The sequence below is a fragment of the Adiantum capillus-veneris genome, chromosome 2 (assembly GCF_014529385.1).
Source record: "Adiantum capillus-veneris isolate H3 chromosome 2, ASM1452938v2, whole genome shotgun sequence".
NCBI lineage: Eukaryota > Viridiplantae > Streptophyta > Polypodiopsida > Polypodiales > Pteridaceae > Adiantum > Adiantum capillus-veneris.
In genome coordinates, this window is record NC_140932.1 from 97,882,736 (window position 1) to 97,904,962 (window position 22,227).

The 22,227-nt window shown below is 43.3% G+C and overlaps 1 pseudogene; it reads right to left on the reverse strand.

The window, feature by feature from the left end:
* Positions 1–1,434: 1,434 nt before the first annotated feature.
* Positions 1,435–3,555, reverse strand: LOC147463258 (large ribosomal subunit protein eL19z-like; annotated as a pseudogene).
* Positions 3,556–22,227: the final 18,672 nt, after the last annotated feature.

The following is a 22,227-nucleotide window of genomic DNA, read 5'->3' on the forward strand; positions in this document are numbered from 1 at the left end:
GGTGGGGGTCTATAAAGATTGCTTTGATAAAAGAGTATGCAAGGTTGATAAAGCTATGAACAATTTTCTTATGACAACTTTGTTCACATGCTAGTTCTCTTTCACCTACTCATATCAATAGGAACCTAGGTTTAGTGTAATTCCACCTACAAATTTTGAGATTTATCTTCAAAATTCAAAGTAGAAGGTGAATAAACCTACAAACTTTACTGAAATTTAGTGTAAAAACCTTTTCTTAAATTTTCCATGTTTATATGAGCACATCTCAAAGTTCCTAGTCTATTGAGTTGTCTGTCATGCCTCGTCCCAGATTACTCAGCCAACGTATGATGCCCTTATGCTGAATACACTTCTTAGAGACATGGTGTATGATTGCATGTCATTGTACTCCTTTGAAATTCTTTTCCTAATGCGGCTTAGCCCTCCATTTTTGTTTGTACTCTATCTACTGTTCGGGAGTTGTACGTCTATCAATGCCTCATAGCAATTCAAATGGATGGTAGTCTAGCATTGCGCATGCATCTGTCCTCTTGCAAGATGATGTGGCCCAAGCATCAATCCTTAGCACCCCATACGGTAACCCCCTTCAAGGGGTAACTAGGATGTTGGTTGTGCTACAAGAAACAACATTGTGCCACGTTGAGACAACTATGTTGGCTAGGAAAGGTAAATCTCAGGGTCCCTAATCATTGAGAAATTTGTCTTTGAAGAAATAGGAAACTCACAATAGATGAGGCAAGAAGATATAAACAAAAACCCTTTTAAAATCTCTTTGAAAGAGATGCGAACTCTTTCACGTACGGGCGGGGACCAGTGTTTGAAAAAAACTTTGTTCTGAAAACTTGACAAACCTACCTATGAGACTAAATTTGAAGGTTTTTACACCAAATGAGCTAAATTTCTCTAAATTTTGTAGGTTTTCTCACTTTCAAATTTAAAATTTAGAGGTAAATCTCAAAATTTGTAGATGTGATTACACTAAACCTAGGTTTTCTTTTTCAACCCCTCCCCCTCTCTTTCTCTCTCCTCGCTCTCTCTCAATCTCTTTTTTTTTTTAAAGTCTCTAAAAGAGATCGTGCCAGCGTGGACAGGTAGAGGCAACAAAAGGAAACCTCCGGAGAGGTGCGCAACTGCTAAATCGCACTTCTCTCTCTCCTTGTCGGCTAGATCTTTAATGTCTCTTGGGATAGTTTTTTACGACGTTAAAACTCTCTTCTTCTTCTTCTTCTTTTTCCGTTTAAAAACAACATAAAGACATAGTAATAGTCTTGGCAACAATAACCAATAGTCAAAGAAAGAGATGGGGGAAAATTGCATAATGCAAACCCTTTTAGGCTTGCAATAGTCATGATTTCAAGAGTAAAGATGTATCTCATTACACAAGCTCAAAGGTCCAAGGTTTCTATTTAAGTACTATCGAGTCACAGCTCTTATCTAAATCTTGTTATGCCTCTCACTTCTTGGACTTCTTGGTGGCCTTAGGGGGCAGGGATGCTTCAGTACTCAATCCCTGTGCCAAGCGCTCTTCCCTCCTGTTAATTTTTCGCTCCCTGATAGCTTTTTCCTTAACTCTACGGGCTTCAAACTGATTAGATAGTGTCTTGTCATGAGCCCTCTCAGCTTTAAACTTCTGAATACTCTCCATGAGCACACGCTTATTTTTTAACACGTTACCCTTGACTTTCATATACATACCATGGTACATATGCTTGTCAATCTTCTTAGCCTCCCAATACTTTCTTAGCAACCGGTGAAGCACTCGCATCCGCCTCAACCAAAGAACTTTAGAGGGTAGCCTGGCCTCCCTAGTACCCCGCCTCTTACCATATCCTGAATGACGACCTTTCCTTTTAGCCTCCAAAGCACACTTTGCTCTTGCCCGCGAGTGTATCTTGGTCGGTTTCCGAATCACAAAGCCATCCTTGACCAAATTTCTGATATTTTGCCCGAGCCAGACATTGATACCGACCTCTGCACGACAAAACCACCAAGAAGCGTAGCACTCTTAGCAACTCCATGTGAGCATCACACCAACCTGGGCCTCCTTTCTCCTTGCACCTCGCATGGAGCACGCCTCCGAGCAGAGTGCTCCCTCGCAGCTCTTTCTTATGTCACCAACAAGCTAAGTGAAATTTGATAACAGCTCTTGCTTATGTCACCAACAATCTAAGTGCAATTTGATAACAAGGCCGATAGTGAAGGTCTAAAATGGTCTCCCTATACACGTGGGACTAAAGGCTAATAAATAGCAAAGCTACACAAAATAAATAGAAAAGGCACATTTTATATATCTATATTAAAATGAGAGGGTATGTTGCCATGTGGCAGCAAATCCATGCAAGGGCTGCAGCTAGCTCTCGACAGGCATAGAGGTGGAATCAAGTGAGCAGCCGACGTGGAATCCAATGAGCAGTGCTTGGGCAGCGATCGCATCAGGCTGCGGGCAAGAAGACCACTACCTCAACACTCAAAAATGGCTTGCCACGTGGGCATTGGCATGCAACTGTGGCAAGCTTTCTTGAAGTAATCTTTCCTAAATTGCAAGCGCGCACATGGTAGTCAGGAGCGAACCCCCGTAGATAAAGAGCTCAAATGCTTCAAATTCCTCCAACTCCCTTTCCTCTGTTCAGAATCTCTTCAATCGATTGATGCTGCAACCCATGGCTCGTAAATGCTCAAGCCTCTCAAGTTATAAGGAATGTAGCTAACACACCTTTCTCTATGGTGCCTTTTTCTTAGACGTGGCCATTGAATCCTGCCACGACCCCCAAGATGTCCAACAGCACTACAAAAAGCGGGCCAACAATCAGATTGTCTCCATGGCCACTATCTGAGCCGCTCAGCTCAGTGCCATGGAAGCTATTGGCAGTCGACGGCAAGTGCGTCAAGTTATCCATGGCCGCTTGCCAATTCTATTGATTGCTAAGCGGGCCCTGAGCCTATGCGTGCACTAAAAAGAGAGTGTGTGTGTGTGTGTCTGTGTGTGTGTGTGTGTGTGTGTGTGTGTGTGTGTGTGTGAGAGAGAGAGAGAGAGAGAGAGAGAGAGAGAGAGAGAGAGAGAGAGATCAAGCCTGCAGTTCCACCTATGCCCTCAGCCAGCTCCCTTTCTCTAACAATGTTGCGGGCTATACTGGCAGTGTTGCTCAGCCAGGTCGACAGCAAGCAACCTGGAGAGAGAAGTGATCAAGCCTATAGTTTCACCTACGCCGTTAGCCAGCTCCCTTTCTCTAACAACATTGTGGGTTGTCCTGATGGTGCTGCTCATCATCCTCCTCTAGTGCCCACTCTCACAAAACCCTAATGCAACGAAGGGTATGGTCTTCTTCTTCTTCTCCTCCTCCCCTCATGAAATAAGCTCACATACCATTTCCTTCTAGGCTTGCCTATCGATTGCCTTCTCACTTCCACATCCATAGCGATCTCCTCTCTGCACTACTCGCTCCATTCCAACACCACCTGACCAGCATCCAGTTGGGGTGCTATTGGAGCCCACGACCAGTCTAGCTCTACTCCTCCATTTCCCCCACCGGACTTCATCTCTTTCAGTTCATACATTGCAATCATGGGCACTTATACGCCCTTATGCCAATATATCTCCACCACCCACGAGTATCTTTTCTACCGATCAAAGTGGCACTACCTTGAAAGATGAGTGTCCTGCTAAAACTGCTACAGGTGGTGCACCCATCCACGTCGTCACCCACTCATCTTCCCTTGCCTTATAAACATAGAGATTCATGCTAAGGTGGATGCTTAAGAAGAAAAAGTCTCCCGTGGCAAGCAACTGAAGGATGACATTATCATGCTCCAAGGTTGCAGCACCAACTATCTTATGCCGAAAGCCTAGCGCAAGCTTCCATTGTCTGGTTGAAGAGTTGTAGACTTGTAATTATGAGAGAGGACCTGGGATGAAGGCATGCAGCTGCAAGAGGTCCCGGTGAATTAAGTTTCCATTGTGGAAGTTTCGACCGCTCCATGCATGTTGATCAGTAGTAGGGCTCCAGCACCAACCGGACGTGCAATCCTGATCCTTTGAAAACATGTGCAGGGCCAATCTACAAGGTAATGATGACGGTGATGCGACGTGCCTCTCTCTCTTAGTAAAAAATAAACTCTCTCTTGTTTGGCGGATGAAGCAATGGTCTCCAGAGAAAGAGTCACATTTTTCAAAGAATCTACATTTTTGCGGAAATCTCATCCTTTTGTAAAAGAGCTTCTCTAAGCCGAGAACTTGTAAAGAAATTTTTGATTATTTTTTCGAGAGCATTTGTATAGTGGAGATCCATTTAGAAGTTTAGGACTTTTTGGCCGGACAAGCCATTTGTAAAGACCTAAACTATAAAGGTCAGTTTTGTAAGTTTGAACATAATCCTCTTTTATCACAAGTTTTGAAGAAGACAGCGTACGTTTGAGAGCTTCCTCTTGCTCCAACTTGTAATCTTCGCTCTACTGTGGCTACGGTAATCCGAATTCAGATTTGTTTATTGCATTGTGTTCCTCTTACTTTGCTCTTCCATTCAAGTGTAAGCATTCAAGATTCGATGTAAGTGTTCAACTACGCGTTTGAGACCTTAAATCTCTGTTTTGAGTGTTTAAATGCGTATTTTATGTTGTTTTGACCCTAGGAGAGACTTCAGGGATCAAGCAAGTGTTATCAACGGAGGGGAGTGTAAACCAAGGTGTAGTACGACCGTTAGAGCCGATCCTTGAAGGAAGTATTTCCGATACTTCTTCAGAGAGATCTTACGAGTATTTCACGGAACACTTGGGACATTTAAACCTGAATGAAAGAGAAAACATGGCAGTAGGACCATCAAACCCTTCGGCCACAATGAAGCTATTGTTCATCAAGTATCAATATGACAACAAGTAAGGTGCCAAGATCTACAAAGATGGTATGGACCGCTACTGTGTGAAAATAGAAGATAGACCAAGTGAGTTCAAGGACTTAGTGCTAGTGAGCTATAGCGGAGATAGGTACCTAGATGATGAAGGTAGCATGTACTTGGTCGTCCTGAATCCTAACATTTTGGACAAGTGGGGATTGATGGGCACGAAAGCCAAAGTAAATGAGGAACCTGAGGAGAAAGCACCAACAATGAGCTTCCCTGATGCGAGGTTAAGGCGAGAAAATGAAACTTTGAGAGTCAACACAGACAACGTCTATGTGGGGTTATACAAGTATAATAATGGAGAGCAAGATCTCTATTATAGATGCGAGGAACCCTACGTCGGAGAGTTGACAGAGCGGAAAAGACTTTATATCTTCATGTACACAAAGGGATCAAAAACGAAAATCGTCGCATACGACAAGTATGGAAGACGATACACAACAATGGATAAAAAGGAATTGGAAGGATATATGTACTTTGGGGGACCACTCCACCAGTGTTATGTCACTCCAAGCCCACAGAGACCAGCACCTACAAATGTCATGCCAAACCCGATGGCAACAAGTGGAGAGAGAACTCACATTAGGAGAAAGCTGGACTCACTTTTGGGCCTTTCAGTTCTAGAGAGAGAGTGGCGCTCGACCAATGAGGAAGAGGCTAACGTTACGTTGACAATCGACATTTTGGAGTCAAGCTCTTTTTAAAAAAAGGGAGGAAATTTTATTTTGGTTCATCAAATTGCACAATTTCACGCTTTCAAGGCATAAATGCCGTAAGTCGTACTAACTATGTACCGAGGAATTTCAGAACTTCCATTGAAGACTCTATCTAGTAATTTGTTCCTGCCCAAATATGACTTTAAGTAGCTCTACTTCCCTCTCAAAACTTCTTCCCTTTTTTATATTTGCGCTAACCTTTCTGTGTATTCATTCTACTACACAACATGTCTACTTCTCGAAGGCCTAGCACTACCATCGACTCTGTTAGCATTTTTAACAGTTATACTACAGACCATCAAGCATGGATTCCATCTCGTATAACTATCAGAAGTTGGGTTCTACTGCAAACTAGGAGGAGGAAGAGGAGGCAATGCAATGATTTCGTGGAGGCTTTCAAGGGTCAAGTTAAAGAGTTTAAAGTGTGTGCACAAAGCAAGCGGGTGAAAGAGGTCCTCATACAACATGCTTTCCAGCATGCAGACTTAAGGTTGCAAACATCTCCTCGAAGTTTTCCAAGGCATCGACCCAACTGTAAGTTATTTTAGCATCTCGCTTAGTGCATGATTATTTTGGAATATTAAGTGGTGGATATCATATTTGGTATGTTTCAGATATTAATCCATCGAATAGGACAGATTGGCAACCAGTTGAGAGTATAGTTGGGATTTTTGATGCTTTTCATGCATTTATTGGTGAGCAAATGTACCGAGGAAGACAACACAAGGAACTTGCAGATAATGGAATTTTCTTTTATGATATGTCATATGTGGAACCGAGAACTTCCATTGGTTGGGGTCGTGTAGCTCCTTTGTCACTTCCATCCTTTAACAGCAAGGATTGGTCCCTGCCTACTTCGCAAACTAGTGAAAGCTTCAGGAATAAGTTGTTTCAGGATATACAAAAGTCCCTCAAGTATTCAATTGCCACAAAAATAGTTCAGCTCACACTATTTATGTCTCTTCAAGTGTTTGCAGATTTTTTCTTTGATGAGCAAATAAGAACTACCGCAACAATGTTCATTTGCAAGTCTGAGAGCTGTTTGGACTTTTTAGATGATAACTGGGATAGGAAACAATCATAGAACAAAATCTGTATTTTGCAAAAGAAGTCCATAATTTGCAAGTTCATTATAAGCTCTCAAAATTTCTTAGTATCGTTTTACTATCTTAGATATCATCTTCTTACTGGGCAGCTTATTCCACTCGACCAAGATACAGAGAACAGCCTCGAGAACAAACCTTTATCAATGGAGCTCTACTTTCGACACAGCCTACTTACTGTGATGGAGACAATGTCAAGCACAACTCTGGCACAGCTCAGGATAGATCTTACATGTGAAGAACTTCCACTTTTGCCGAAATTGTATGCATTCAGTCTCAACAATAGAAAGGTGCTTACTAAATCAATAAATTTTGATTGTCTTTAATACACTATGACTGAATCTAACTTTTTCTTCTTTTCAGATTCCAAGGCGCAAGGAGAAAACAACATTGTGCAAGGAGTCCATAACAAATACACTTCACTTAATTGCTTCCACCGGAAGCTAGGTCACATACCTTGTGCACGCAAAGAGCTTTGATGCCATGCAAACCATGATGTACTCTTCAAAATGACTAATGCAGAGATATTTTTTGGCAGTCAAACAATGTTTCAAAAATGTACATTTTCAATGTTTCAAAACTTTACCTATTGTGTTGTTTCTATCAAGAGTAATTTGCTCCCTTTCCTAGCTACTGTCCTCTCCCCCAGTTTGTGCCACTCGTCCCATGTCCTCTCCCCTGGTTTGTGCCACTCGTCCCCTGTCCTCTCCCCCAGTTTGTGCCACTCGTCCCTTGCCCTCTGCTTCGGTTGCTGCTACCTCTGCCTCTGAGGACACTGGTCTCGGGAATCCTTTCGCGTTGCTCGAAATCATGGGCCTCTTCCATGGCTTCCCATGCTTCTTGCACGTGTGAAGCTTCCCGTTGTTCTTGCTCTTGCCGTCGACGTGCAGCCCATTCCTCTACTTCTGCGGAGTTCGCATAATATTGGTGTATTGCTTCTTGCATATTTCAAACTTCTTCTTGAGTGTGATTGTGTCGTTGCGTCATTTCGTTAATGCGAGCCTCTTCGAACTCGTCAGCTCTCGCTGCTTCCTCTCTTGTGCGTCTGTTTATCGAGATTATAATATGCTGGATGGCCATTACAGAAAAATGTTGCACATCGTTGTTGGTGTAGTTATGTAATTGAAGTTCCTGTAGAAGCGTGATACAGACATCTGTTGCTTCATACATACGTTGCAGCAAACAATAAAACAGCAGATTACTTACGTTCGGTATATCCATCATTTGACTTATGAGCAACACGGCATTCAAACAGGTTCGCCAGCCACGGCTATAGTCATCAGTCTTCATGGGCACGGTTACCCGTTCGTACTTGACTACATTTCCTAGATCATGTTCTAACAAAAGATGCTCTACACAACATACAAGTTTTTTCGCGGCACTACATACATAACCACTTGAGTCAGCAACACATTCCAAAGAGACACTACACTGATTTCCAAATGTACCCAAATTGACCTTACGTTTTTACACGACCGTGAAACACCCTGCTTTGCCTAGAGTTTGCGTAGTAAACAATCTTAGCTTCCATGTCAAATAACATCAAACTCCAATGATCACTACAAAGACACCATCAAAGATTAGGAGAGATTCGCAATGCAAGATGTTTTTTACAAGGCAAGAAAATACTCACGATTGATTGTACACAGTGACCAAAAAGCGCGCTAGATCAAAGTTGACTCTACTAAACCAGTTCATCAGACTCAAAAAGGAAAGTGAGTTGTTCTATAGATAAGGCGATATCAGCGGATCTATTACGTATACTTTCTCTTGAACCTCAGGGGGCAGAAGCGAGACAGCGTGGCTAACATGAACAAATGGCAAAGATTAGACTTGAACACCAAGTGAGTCAATATCGAGCGAGTGGGGCAGCTATCGAATTCCATAGGCCACTGATTCGCTTGGTATTGACCATTGTCTTGGCTGAAATGAAGAACTTGACGACTACCGCAAAGACATGGGTCAATACCGAGCGAGTCAGCGGCGGATTCCAATTCCATAAGCAACTGACGTGCTTGGTATTGACCCATGTCTTTAAGGTAGTGAACCATTATAAAGAAAAACTTGGCACCTGCCACAGAGACATGGGTCAATACTGAGCGAGTAGTACCAAAATTCAATTCCATTAGCCACTGTCTCGCTTGGTATTGACCCATGTCTTGGTAGAGACCCATTTAATGACAATAAGAATTAACGAGCATGAGAATTACCACAAAGCAACATTGACGACCTCATTTGTTGCGAGCGAGTCGGTGAAATTACGCATGCACATGAATTCTACATTATCGAGGTTGGTAATGCAGGCCTCCTCTGACCTTGCACGCAGCTGTATGTGCGCATGCAAAGGCGCTGAGCTCAACAAAATTCTCAACTCGTCTTCATTCTCCTCATTGATTTGCTCTAAAATAATTGACTCATCCGAAATGTTGGATGGCCCTTCTGATGCAGAGCCTGGCCCTTCCCTTTCTTGAGCTGGCTGCCTCAGGCTCCTCCCTAACAGCCTCAGGCTCCGGATCATTTTCCTTCAATATTGGTCTCTCCATAGATGCCTTAGGCTCCACCTTGACCTGCTCTTGTTCCTCATCATCCACGATGGGCTGCGAATCCTCCATGACTTGCTCATTTTGGTGTCTAGCTGGCTCCTCGATAATTGTCTCTGTTTCTTCCATGACTGCCTCGGGGTCCACTCTGGCTTGCTCTTGGCCCTCTGCAGCTATCTCAACCTGCCCATCTGTGTCGTTTCTCTCGACCCGTGATCGGGTCCTTCTGCTGTTTGTTTCAGTCCTAGACGGCTCTGTCTGTCGTGCATGAGGATGGAGAGGGGGGATGTTGAGAATATCCATGGTTCTACTATCCCGGATAGGCACTGGCTGAAGCAGCCCATCGTAGCGGAAACGAAGCCTACGTAGAGTATCAAAATCCCGCGGCATGATAGTGACCCGGTGTTCATGGGCAGCTAGGATATATCCATCGCTAAAGAATTCCACGAGGTAGTCTTCAGCAATTTCTTGAAGGCAGAGGAGTGCACTGCTGGCCCATCGCATGCCGACTCTCCACTACTCACAAATCTCCCGCACTATTCGCTGGAAAGGGAGACGCGGAATAGCAGGTTGAACGTGTCATTCTATCCTGTGCAGCTCTTGCAGTACACCTCTGTGCGCCTCATATCGGTGTCTTCTTGCTTGAGCATTCAAAGATTCACCTGTTGCCCTCCTAGCGCAGGCCTTTACACGAGGCATCTCTACAAATAAAATAACACCAAAAGACAATTCATTTGTCAGCACAAGGGACTTCAGATTTAAGGGAAGGTCGGTACCAAGCGAAAAGATGGATGGGAAAGAGTTGCCTTGCCTTATTCGCTCGGTAGTGACCTCAGAAAATAGTAAAGGTAGACATGACTTATATTTTCTGAGGTCACTACCGAGCGAATAGGTGCATAGGAAAGAGTTTGCCTTGCCTTATTCCGTCGGTAGTGATTTCAAAAATAGTAATAGCAGATATCACTACCAAGCGAACAGGTTTGCAACCCCTGCAAAAAAATACCTTATTCGCTGGGTGGTGACCTCAGAAAAGTGTACAAGCAATCTAACAGGTTTTCATCTGCTGATACAAAATAGCAATGTGAAGGAGATCTTAAATCGATGCGGTTCTAAATGTCATGTCATTCCCTCTGATCACCTCCCCTAAGATCGGGGGGATGATACCATTCATTCTCTCTCCCACGTCCACCTCTCATGAAACCTCATGGCAGTACCACCCCTCACAGACCACTCACTCATAAGCCAGAGCCCAGGCTCTTCTTTTTAGGCATGTCTGAAAGTCTATTTAAGAAGCAGTTGTTTCAGAACCTCCCTCAGGGTTTTGCAGAACAACTAAAAGAAGCTTAGGATAGTGGCGATGCCTTTCAAACGTATACTCCCGCAGCGCCAGCAACACCGCATCCGGGCCCTCCTCATGAGGTCCCCCCTTGGCCCTCCCCTGATGTTACCTTTAATGTTCTCGATCGACACAGCTCGGGAGTGGCTGATGTCAACACGAGTCAATTCTCGAGGTAAGTTGCTGGTAATTCTTTTCTTTCTGCTCCCAATTTCCAAGCTCCTAGTTTGAAGAGCTTACTTGCTAAATGCTCTGTGGAGGATGCTAGCCTGAAGCTGCAACAAATGCTGATCGTCAGGTAGAAGGTCTCAATCCTTAAAAACTCTCTAGAAGCAAGAAGGCCTGAAGACATGCAACAATTGCTCGCCGAGAATGGCTCTATGGAGGCAATCATTAATTGGCTTCAGGAAATGAAGGATGAAGTGCTTGAGCTAGCCAGTAAATATGAGGAAGCCATTAACTTTGCAAACATGCTTTGCGAAGAGATAGCCTGGTGTGAACCCTAAACCCTAAACCCCTAAACCCTAAACCCCCCGGAAATTAATAGGCCACTCTTTTTAAAGTCTGAAGTGTTTTCTAGCTCAAACCCGGTGTTCAGTTGTAATTTTGTTTCTTTCTTATAAAATCAAAAAGCGTATTGGGCAAAAAAAAACCCTAAATCCGCAACAAGCAGGGGTTACCTTCCCCTTATTTGCTTAGTATTGACCTCTGTACTAGCAGACATCACTTGACTTTTCTTTTGGTCAGTACCAAGCGAATAGGGCCCTTCGGACTAGGTGACCTTACCTTATTTGCTTGGTACTAACCAACTACACAAAATACAAGCGCACTGGACCGAAATCAAAACGCGTATTTGGAAAAAGAAAGCCCTAAATCCGCAACAAGCAGGGGTTTCCTTCCCCTTATTTTCTTAGTATTGACCTCTGTACTAGCAGACATCACTTAACTTTTCTTTTGGTCAGTACCATGCGAATAGGACCCTTCGGACTTGGTGACCTTACCTTATTTGCTTGGTACTGACCAACTACACAAAATTAAAGCGCACGAGACCGAAATCAAAAGGTGTATTTGGCAAAAGAAAACTCTTAATCCGCAACAAACAAGGGTTACCTTCCCCTTATTTGATTAGTATTGATCTCTGTACTAGCAGACATCACTTAGATTTTCTTTTGGTCAATACCAAGCGAATAGGGCCCTTCGAACTAAGTGACCTTACCTTATTCGCTTGGTACTGACCAACTACACAAAATACAAGTGCACAAAAGGGTAGTAAGTAGCATACCTCTTCACTGTGTGTAGAGTTCCGCATCGCTGAAGCACTGCAGAACAAGAGTAAGAGAAGGAGGATGCGCGAGAGTAAGAGGTGATGGAGTTTGCTTACCGCGTAGCGTCGATGGGGGTAGAGTTAATTAGAATGATGCGCAGTAGAGGACGCGAAAAGAGGCAGAATAGTTGAAACTTGAGATGTTTGGTGGGGGTAATGCCTCAACTTAGAATGCTTACCTCGGGGAGGGTGACAACTTCACTTATGCGCGAGATTGCGGTTGGTAAATCGTACTGCATGCGAATTTGAGACCATTTAATACTGGTTGTCCTTGAGAGTGTAGCCCACGTGCCTTTTTGAGTGACCGTTAAGGGTTAGACAGATGCCAATTTCCCTTGCAGTCGCCAGCTCCATCTCCATCTCGCACCTTCTGCCTGGCCAGCTCTCGTGCCTTTGCCTTTTCTGCGCCCTTCCCCTTGGCCAGCTCTCGTGATCCTGCGTTTAGAGTCAGACGCCGATCGCCCTTGCATTCTCCATCGCCTTTGCATTTTTTGCGCTCTTCCCCTTGCCCAGCTCTCGTGATTCTGCATTGAGTGACCTCCACTAGGTCTAGTCATTTGCTGCCACGTCGCCATCGCCCCCCTACTGGTTCTTGCAGTCGGTGGCCTGCGACATCACCATCCAACTCAGCGCCATTGGATATTGCAGAGACAGGTTCTTTCTCCCTGCCTCTCCCCTTCCTCTGTGTTGTTAACTGTGTGCGCACCAAAGCCACTGTGTTAGGGTAAAAACGCATGCATGGTTGGAAACATGAACTCATTATGTGACCGTATCGCATTCATGGTTGGAATAATTACTCCTTATGTGACCGTGCCTGAGTTTGGGCATAGTGAGTGAGTAGGCTATAAATCTATCACTGATAACATAATATGCTCTGTTCTTATCCACCTGCTCCGAATACCACAAGACAGAACCAAGCGAATAGGGCCCTTCGGAGATTCTTGGGGGCCCTACTCGCTTGGTACTGACTCAACTAACGTCACCACTTATGACATTAGCACACAGGACATAACCCGTCGATATGACATTAGCGCAAGGGACATAACCAAGCAAATAGAGTTGTTCAAAAATTCTTGGGGGCCCTACTCGCTTGGTTCTGACTCAACTAACGTCAACTCTTATGACTTTAGCACACGGGACAGAACCAAGCGAAGAGGGTCCTTCGGAAATTCTTGGGGACCCTACTCACTTGGTTCTTACTCAACTAACGTCACCTCTTATGACATGAGCGCACGGGGCCGAGCCAAGCAAAATAGGACATTGAGGGGTACTCGAGGCCCAGCATTCGCTTTGTTATGAAACCAAATAGTTTTGGCTTGCTTTTTCTTTCAGTCATGGGGATCATAGTCCTGGAGATAGACGTGAGCGAGGATACATGTGAACAAAAACTATTCACATTCTTATATAACGCCCGTGCTCATCACCGTGCACCAGAACTATCAGAAATGTTCAATGCAGAGTTTTCTATACAGATGATTATAGATTGCTCCTTTGAGTACCTACAAAACCATTTGCAGCAGTATGAGGTAGTCACTTGTGACAATTCCATGACAGTTGATGGCATGAGATATGTGCACCCTGCCGACCTTGACCCTGACAAGAGTGCTTCAAGGAGACTGAATCGCTGTCTTGAAAAGTGTCCCTCCAATGCACTACTTGTACAAGACAGGTGTATGAAGCACTTTAAAAAATGTCGATTATTGGAATTCTACCATGGGTTTGTCTATTACTTATACTTGCAGACGGATGGCGAGTCAGAGACTTCGCAGTCAACAACTTTCGGTAGTTGTCCATTGGCGCCGGAGGAAGAGGTAGAGGATGTGGAGGTGTAATTCAACCCAGAAGAAGAGCGGGAAGAGGTACTAAAGGAAACATATGATGTGGGCTTAGCTCTTGTTTCTCTTGCGGATGCAGCAATAGGGTGCAGGCAAGAAAGCCCAAGTATGGAAGCAACTTTGCCTCTCAATTGTGCCCCCAGCTTTGCTATGGCGGGCGACACCCACTATATTCTGCTCACAGATATCATGCATGAGCTCAATATACGGGAGGACTACTGCCTAGTGGCAATTGCAAATTTTTGTAAAGCAGACATGGGGTTTGTGGACGATGATGGAGTAGACCAATATCTTATTGCTGACACAGATGTCTGCGACTCACAGTTCACTTCAGGGTCGCAACTGATTAAAGATACGTTCAATGAGGCGAAGTCCGGAGAGGCCAATTTGCCAATAGATGAGCAGTTTGAATTGACAAAAAAACAACTCGGCTTGGAAAACATGGGTAGACACGTGGCACACGAAGATCATGTAATGAATAGTCAGTCTATTCACTTGTGGGGGAGGTCGATGCTGGAAATGGACGAGAAACCATATGGTAATTTTTGTCGATCATTTAGATGGTATTAGAGATGGCCGAGTGATAAAATATCATGAACTTTTTTTTTTGCTGCCAGGTGCTAGTGTATGACGATAGTTTCCTTAGAAGAGCTAGAGGCTCACGCCAAGAGCTTGTCACTGGAGTCCAAGGCAAGGATGCGGCGTTGTCTCACTACATCGGGCATTTCAACCACAAAAAGGTTTGTAGAAACAATTCAAGTACTTGACAATTGTACTCATCTCACTTACGGCCCATAAACTCATTGCAATTATTATGTAGATCATAATATACCACAAGGAATATTCCGATGACAATGCAAAGTTCCCTCTGTTTGCAATGAAAGCTATTACAAGACTGTGTGGTGGGCACCCCCTCCCACTAAATGCATAAAGAGTAATTCTGATTGAAAAACAGTTTGCTCTACGTGTATTTGGCATTGGGTATGGGTGCCAGGCACTCAGAGCCCCCTATTTCATGTCCTACACAGCTCAGGCTCTGACTGCAGGGGTTGAAGACCCGAAAAGCTTAGATCCATACAATAAGCGGTTGTTTCTGAGGGAAAGAAGACGCATGATGCCCGTAGGGATGCTGCCATCAACAGAGGAACGAGCTCGTCTACAAAGCTTGCACATCGAAGAGGTACAAAGTGAGGAGGAAGGAGGTGCATCAAAGAGGATAAAAACGAAGGGCTCAGGTCCATCTTCTCCCGCTCCTGACTCGTGACCGGCGCCACCTCGCATGGCGCTCCACCACTTTGAAGCTCCCCAAGCCATCTGTTTCTTCTCTTTGCGGATGTGTTGTAAAGACCGTGTAATTTCTTAAGAAGTTCCTTCTGCCTTGCTCTATGAATTAGTCGTCTTTAAGTCCATTGGTGTAACTCTAATAGGCTATTGGTCTTTTCTTTTCCTCCCCCATGTCGAGTGTGCTTAAAATAACCTGTTCTTGCCATGTAGTGGGTTTTTTCCATGCCTTGTGTGAACCATATTGATAGTGAGCCGTATATCTTAGCAAAATATGGACCATGGTTGAACAGTATGTGCTGCATTGAAATAAAACAAAATGGTCAGTTGAGTACAATTTAAAATTCTGTTTTGTATACGTAGAATGACAACCTACCATGTAATGTGTGATATGTTACCCACCCCACCCTATAAGGTAAGCCTTTTTCCAATCCAGCAAGGCTGCTTGAAATGACGTGAGCTTACTTTGGTCCCAAGAATGTTGCTCAAGGTAGTGGAAAATTTTATCTAGTGATTTCCACACGTTCGCCTTGTGATTCTGGATTGCCCCACCACCAGCATTGTCTTTAACCACTTTATGTAATTGTTTCCATTTTTTCAACAGGATTCTCCTTTCTTCTCTATCTGAATCTTTGAGGCTAAGCCCAAGAAACCTTCTTGCCTTCACTCCGCCTATCGATGCTTTCCTCGGTACCTTGTACCGACTTCAAGACATCTTAGGGTCCTCTTCGATTTTGACATTGCCTCCATGCAAACCAATGTCTGAGAGCACTCCCTCTAATTCTTTGATCACTCTTTTTGACTCACTCTCTGGCTTTAATGTCCATGCAAAACATATGTACAAATGAACCACCTTTTCAATTATTCAACAGAGTGCATGAAGTGTACAGACGTGAACTCTACTCATAGGAATATCAAGCACTGGTTTAAAAGTTTTATCTTGAAGATGTCTGTTGGGAGCTCTAATCCACTGCACACTCTCAAGTGATTGTGCATCAGCCATGCAATATAAGCATGGATTTGCAACAGCTGCTCCGTGTGTTATGTTGTACATACACTTAAGAGTCTTTAAGTCACATGCCATGTGCCATTCCACTGTGTAGTCGCCAAATCCTTCCACTGAAAGAACGGCTCCGTTTCTTTGTTCACTGATGATAGAAGGAATTTGGGTGTGACTAAAAACCCAATCGAGGATTCAAAATTTTCCTTATCAACCTGCAGTGAAAAATGAAAACACAAAATCAACAACCAAATAATCAATATTTTTGTTATCAAAGATTGAACGAAGTATACCTGAAATGATCCTAGAGATAGAATGTTGTTTTCTGATTGCACGCTAAAGTATCATGGATCCTCTTTCGTTATTGATGGATCCAGAGCTCTGTTCATGAGGGTAATGGTGACTCTCTCCAACTTCTTGTTCTTCAGGACCTCGCACTCGTAGAGCTTCAAAACAAACTTGAGAACCCCACCACACTCGTCTCGACTGATGTCAAATAAGTGAACTGCATACCTTTGCAATGCTTCAAGATCAACGAAGAGGTTGTTGTGCTCGTTAAACTGTACCTCTCTGCCGCCCTTGCCTAAGAACGTTGCTTCAATATGGAATGGTGACCCAAGTTTCTCAAACACCTCATCGTTTACGTGCCGGCGACCGAGCAGCCTTTACATGTGATGGCTTTTGCAACAATGATCCTCTCTGTAGTTTATTTTGAGATTTTATAGCTTGTGCTTTGAAGAGTGCCCTGTATCCCATTTGCTTTATGCCACTCTCATCAAGTATTGCTTGCACTTCCATTGGTTCCAGCTGATTCTCGTTCATGAAGGAGGTAAGTAGCCTCCCTTTCAATTTAAAAAAATTTTTCTGAGTTATCATCTCTTCAACTACTTCTTTTGGAACTAGACGGCTGTAATGCACTCCAGCATTGAAGCCTGCACCGTTCGAGTTTGGATGCAGTAAAGACCTGCCAAAAAATCACAATGCGTTATGATCATGTATAGGAAAGTAAGTGTATCCACTTCTTAATGAAGCACATTGAAGAAACAAACTTCGAGTTACCTTAAAGCTCGTATTCGTTTTTTCAGGCCACCACTACCAACCTTCATGTTCTCAAGGTTGCACAGATCTCGTTTTCTTTTCCGACTACCAAGCACGGTGTCTTTCTCTCGCAAACTTGTGATTTTCTTCTCAAGGCCTTGGATTGTCTCTTTGTTTGATGAAATCTTTTGAGAGCATGCTTCATTAAGTTTCTTCAGCTGCATTTTCTCCATTGCCAGGAAGTTTCTTTGCCTTTCCGCATTCAATCCTCTCATTTCCAAATGTTCGGTGTATCCCAATAGCCCATCCTTGCCATCGCCTGTGAAATGTAAGAGGTTAGTGATATTAGCAAAGGGAGGTGGCGCATTTGTCGTAGGATCCTTTGGATAAATAGACCCATCGGTCCACAAATCCAAATGATGTTCCTTGTTTGTCCTTCTAAGTTCTTTCTCCCATTGAGATAAGAAAGACTCCCTCCTACGTTTCTGCAATGGTGCGTACTCTTGCAATACATCAACATGAAGATGATGTGTGTTCTTTTTTGGGTAAGTGTTAAAGATGAAGGGGCCATGGATTGTAAGTTCAAATTAGTGTTTTCATCAGGAAAAGATGCGTTCTCCATTCCTAGAGTTGATAGAGAAGAAGACGGAGAAATGTCTCAGGTTTTGGGAGGGAAAGTCATATTCTCAAGTTTAGAGTTGATAGAGTTCGTGTGGCTTATGTTTCTGGAGGGAACGCTTGTAAGTTGGCATTTCAAATCATTAGTCATACGATTAGTTGGATTCCTGACAAGAGAACGAACGATAAGAATGATAAAGATGGCGGCTACCTACCAAAGAATGTCATTTTGTCTTTTTGTTGCGCAGAAAAGTATCACATAAAATGCACAAGTTAACATTTTCATTTTCTCTTTCTAAGCCGACGTGGCACTTCTTACAGGGCCCAAAAGTGAGTCCAACTTTCTTCTAATGTGTAGTTGATTCTTTCAGTCAACCTCAGTATTCTATACCAAACCCCATGGGAACATTACATCCCAGAGAGTCAATGGCTACAAATCGGGGTAGTGTGGTTCCTATCTCTACACATACCGCAGTAGGTCCGGACATTTGCAGCCACACCATCACATTTGCCTCCTAGTAGTAGATTCGTGGCAGTAGAGCCAACGAGAGCAACCCATGACATCCATGATGTACGAGAACGATTAAGTCGAGACACGGGAGCATTGAGATTGGTCACAAACCATAAACGGATGAGGCCATCCCAGATAGCGAAGTGCGTGCCAAAGAAGTATAGTAGATCAGGGGATCCATATGCCCATCTTTTGCTCTTCAAGCAAGTCTTAAGAGCGAAGCAGATCACTAATTTTTATACTCAATATGAGAGATTCGGGCTGACCTTGAAAGGGACGGCCTTAACATGGTTTCAACCTTTGAACCCTGAAACTTGTCCGAATATTGAACATGTATTACAGGATTTCGCAGAAGAATTCTCAAAACGAGTTATAAAGCATAATATTGTATCACAGATATATGCTTTTAAACAAAAGGAGAACAAAAAAGTGAAGGAAGCATCCTTGAGATTCAAGCAATACATTGAGTGGTGCCCAAGGAGAGAATTATCGTAGGACGAGAGATTGTCTGTGCTCTTCATTGAAAGACTTAGAAATGAAACCTTGAAAAAGGACCTTCACTTAAAAGCCTGTAGCACATTTGAACAGGTTACAAGGGAAGCGTTATATCTTGTTGATAACTGCAAAGCATATGGGGAAGTGTCAGAGGATACTAATTCAGTAACCAGTGGCTCTTCATCTATTAAGATTGAACCCTCTACCAAGAAATATGCTTGGGCTTCTTTGATGCTGACAGCTGACCAAATGATAGAGGAAGTAACGAAGAGAATGCAGCAACATATGAGATCAAATCCGATGATGAGACAGTCTCAGACGAGGAAATGTGACATATGTGGGGGGGATCACCCGATGCCGTGGTGCACACAACAGCCGAAAGCACCAGTAGCGAATGGACAAGTACTGAAATGGTGCGCCATAGAGCAAAAATGGACGAACCATGGCACGGATGAGTGTTTTTACAACAAAAACTATGTGAGGGAAAGGCCGTATGGACCTCCAGCAAGACCACCCCAACCACCTCCTCCAAAATATCAAGTTGGGCCAAATGTGAATATGGTAGCAAGACAGACAGACCTCAACCTGTGTTGGGTCAACAACCTCCTTTACCATAGGAAAATAGAGCCATGATTAGGTATGCTCAACCTTACGAAGCATCACCAGGAACAAATAATACACCTCAAATTTCTTATTACAAGGAACCGAATGAGCCTTATGTAACAGAACCTGAACCACAGATGTACGTAGACAAAGCCTATCAACCGTGGGGAAATAAGGAGGGTATGGCACCACCAACGTATGTAGCACAACCTTCGAGGGATCAATATTTGGTGGACGAAAGAACGCTAATGCTCATTGCAAACCAGAACTACAAACCAAGAGGATATCCTAATAGGGTGGGACAACCTATGGGATCACCTCCTCAAAATCAACCACCAATTGAACCGTGCTATAAATGTGTAAGTACAGATCATTGGGAGCGTAGTTGTCCTTTCAAAGGCAAAAGAGTGAAAAATTTTGGGTTTTGTAACGGGTGTGGTGTGAATCACATACTGCCAGATTGCCCAAGGAATCCGGACAACAAGGGAAAAGCAACTATGAATATTGTAGGGGTGTTACCAAGTGCAAGCAATGGATCAGAAACCGAACCCATGATCCAAATCAATGCGGTAACCAGAGCCCAAGCCAAGGACTTAGAGAAAAACAAGCCTTTGGAAGAAAAGGTCGAGTTGCCAATACCCACAGAAAACGAGAGTTTATCTGTGAGAACACAGCGGAAATCCTGGAAGGTGAAACGAAACAGAATGAAAGCAAGAAGGATAAAAACCCAAATTACCATGCAAAATGAATTACATGAAACTAAAGAGCAACTCAAACAAGAGAGAGATAGTAAAAGTGCTGAGGACAACAACAAGCCGAGGAAAGCATCCTCAGGGGGATCAGTCTTGGTCGAGAAAGTGCTAGAGCCTTTAGATGCTCTATTACAAGTATATGAAGCAAGGCTAAAAACAAACCAAACCTTAGAGCAGAGATGGTTGACTTATCCTCAACCAAAAGTGGAAACGAAGCATTTGGAAATGTGTAAACACCTTATTGAAACAGCCCAGGCACTGATGAAACCTAATGCGATTAGAACCCCAGAACAAGAAGTGTTGATTCGCAAAGAGCGAGAAAAACTAAAGATCGATGAATCAAAATAAGTAAATGGACCCAAGCCTGAAACTATATTGTCATTGGATCACCGAGTGGTGCCAAACACCACTGATGATGCTAAGTCAATGACTATAATGCCAATTCCAGAAGTGGAAGAACAATGGCCACAACACTTATGGGAAACCATTAGAAATAGAAAGGATGGAAGCGCGACGTTACAATCTGCACCAATTCATGAGGTTAACATGGACAACGAATTTTATCCAGAAGATATACAATTGCTGTATGGAGATGCAGGAACGGAGGTTTCGATGGAAAGCAAAGCTCAATCCCTGAAAACCCTACCTCCATTTATAGGTGAACATGAGGCACAATCAGAGATAAGATTAGTTCCATCCTAGATGAGAGCTATTCAACGAATGATTGACTCAAAAAGTCTTCAAGAGATGTTGTCAATACTTGTAACATGCACAATCACACTATCAAAACTCTTAAGAGATAGACCACACTTATGGGAAGACATGGGGAAACATTTGGAGAACAAAGAAATAAAGATTCCTCTTCAGACAAACCCTACGGTAGAAGAAAACAAACGGAAAGGTCAACCCAAAGCCCAACCTATGCCCATAAACAAGGTCGGAGATTACTGTGAAGGTGAGGAAGGTAATGCAAGCTTACCTGTCGAATATCAGGATATAAAGACAATAGCTATCCTAGATAGTGGAGTGGGAGTTGCAATTGCTACAAAGAAAATCTGGGAGAAATGGGGCCATCCAGCTCTAAGAAAGACGAGAATGAAACTGCAACTCGCAGATGGGTATGCAGAGAGACCATTGGGAGTCCTGGACCCAAATAGTTGTAACTTCGTGTGGAATTAACTATGAGCACACCTTTGTCGTGGTAGATTTCGTAAAAATGAACAACTTTGACATTATTTTGGGGTGACCTTTTATGCGTCAACTCAAAATGATACAAGATTGGAGGTACGACCAAATTTACCTAAGGCGTGAGGAGCTAATAACGAAAATCAACATGAAGGATCACAGCTATAGAGACGTTGCAAAAACACCAGTGCAAGAATTTGATTCAACCACAGTGAATGGAAAAGAAATACCCACGTGGTTACAAACAAAAGCATAGCATCTGATTGTGGAGACTTAATCAAAGAGGAATGTGTATTGGAAAGGTCAGTAGAAGACGAGGCTTATCGCCCAGAACCTTTCCCTGAACATTTATTTGAGCCATTTGGGTGGACTCAAATATTGTCAACCTTGGATGTATGTCTTAGCGAATGCACACCTACAAAATTTTGTGACGATGAAGGATACGACCTAGTAACGTTGCAAATGGCTAGCATCATCCTTGAGTCAAGAACAGAGAGCGAGGAACAAGAAGAACCACTACTTGAGACTGAGTGTAAAAGAATAGCTAATGAGATATCTGTATTGGACGATAGGAATCGAACAGAGGAGGAATTCACAGACTCACGAAGCAATGACCTTCCATCACTGGGTGAAGAAATCCAAATGATAGATGCTGATAACGAAATATCAAGTGGATCAGAGACGAATAGGAAGTATATGTCAAGATCGGATAGGTTTTATCAGTTTCCTAACCAAAAACCTAGTCGACAAGAGCGGTATAGATCAAAGAGAAAAGGAAATCAAGAGCGAATAAGCATAAACCCATGCCTCTTGTCAATGACAAAACGGGATATCTAAGGCTTGTAAAGCTGACGATTGTGTCAAAGACAAGGTCACTCGCCGGTTTATCAAAACTAAACCATGGAAAAACAACAAGAAGAACAAGCGCGAAAAGCAAACAACTGAGACACATAAGGACGGGGAAACAGGGTCTAGAATGACCAAAACAGAGAGGAAAA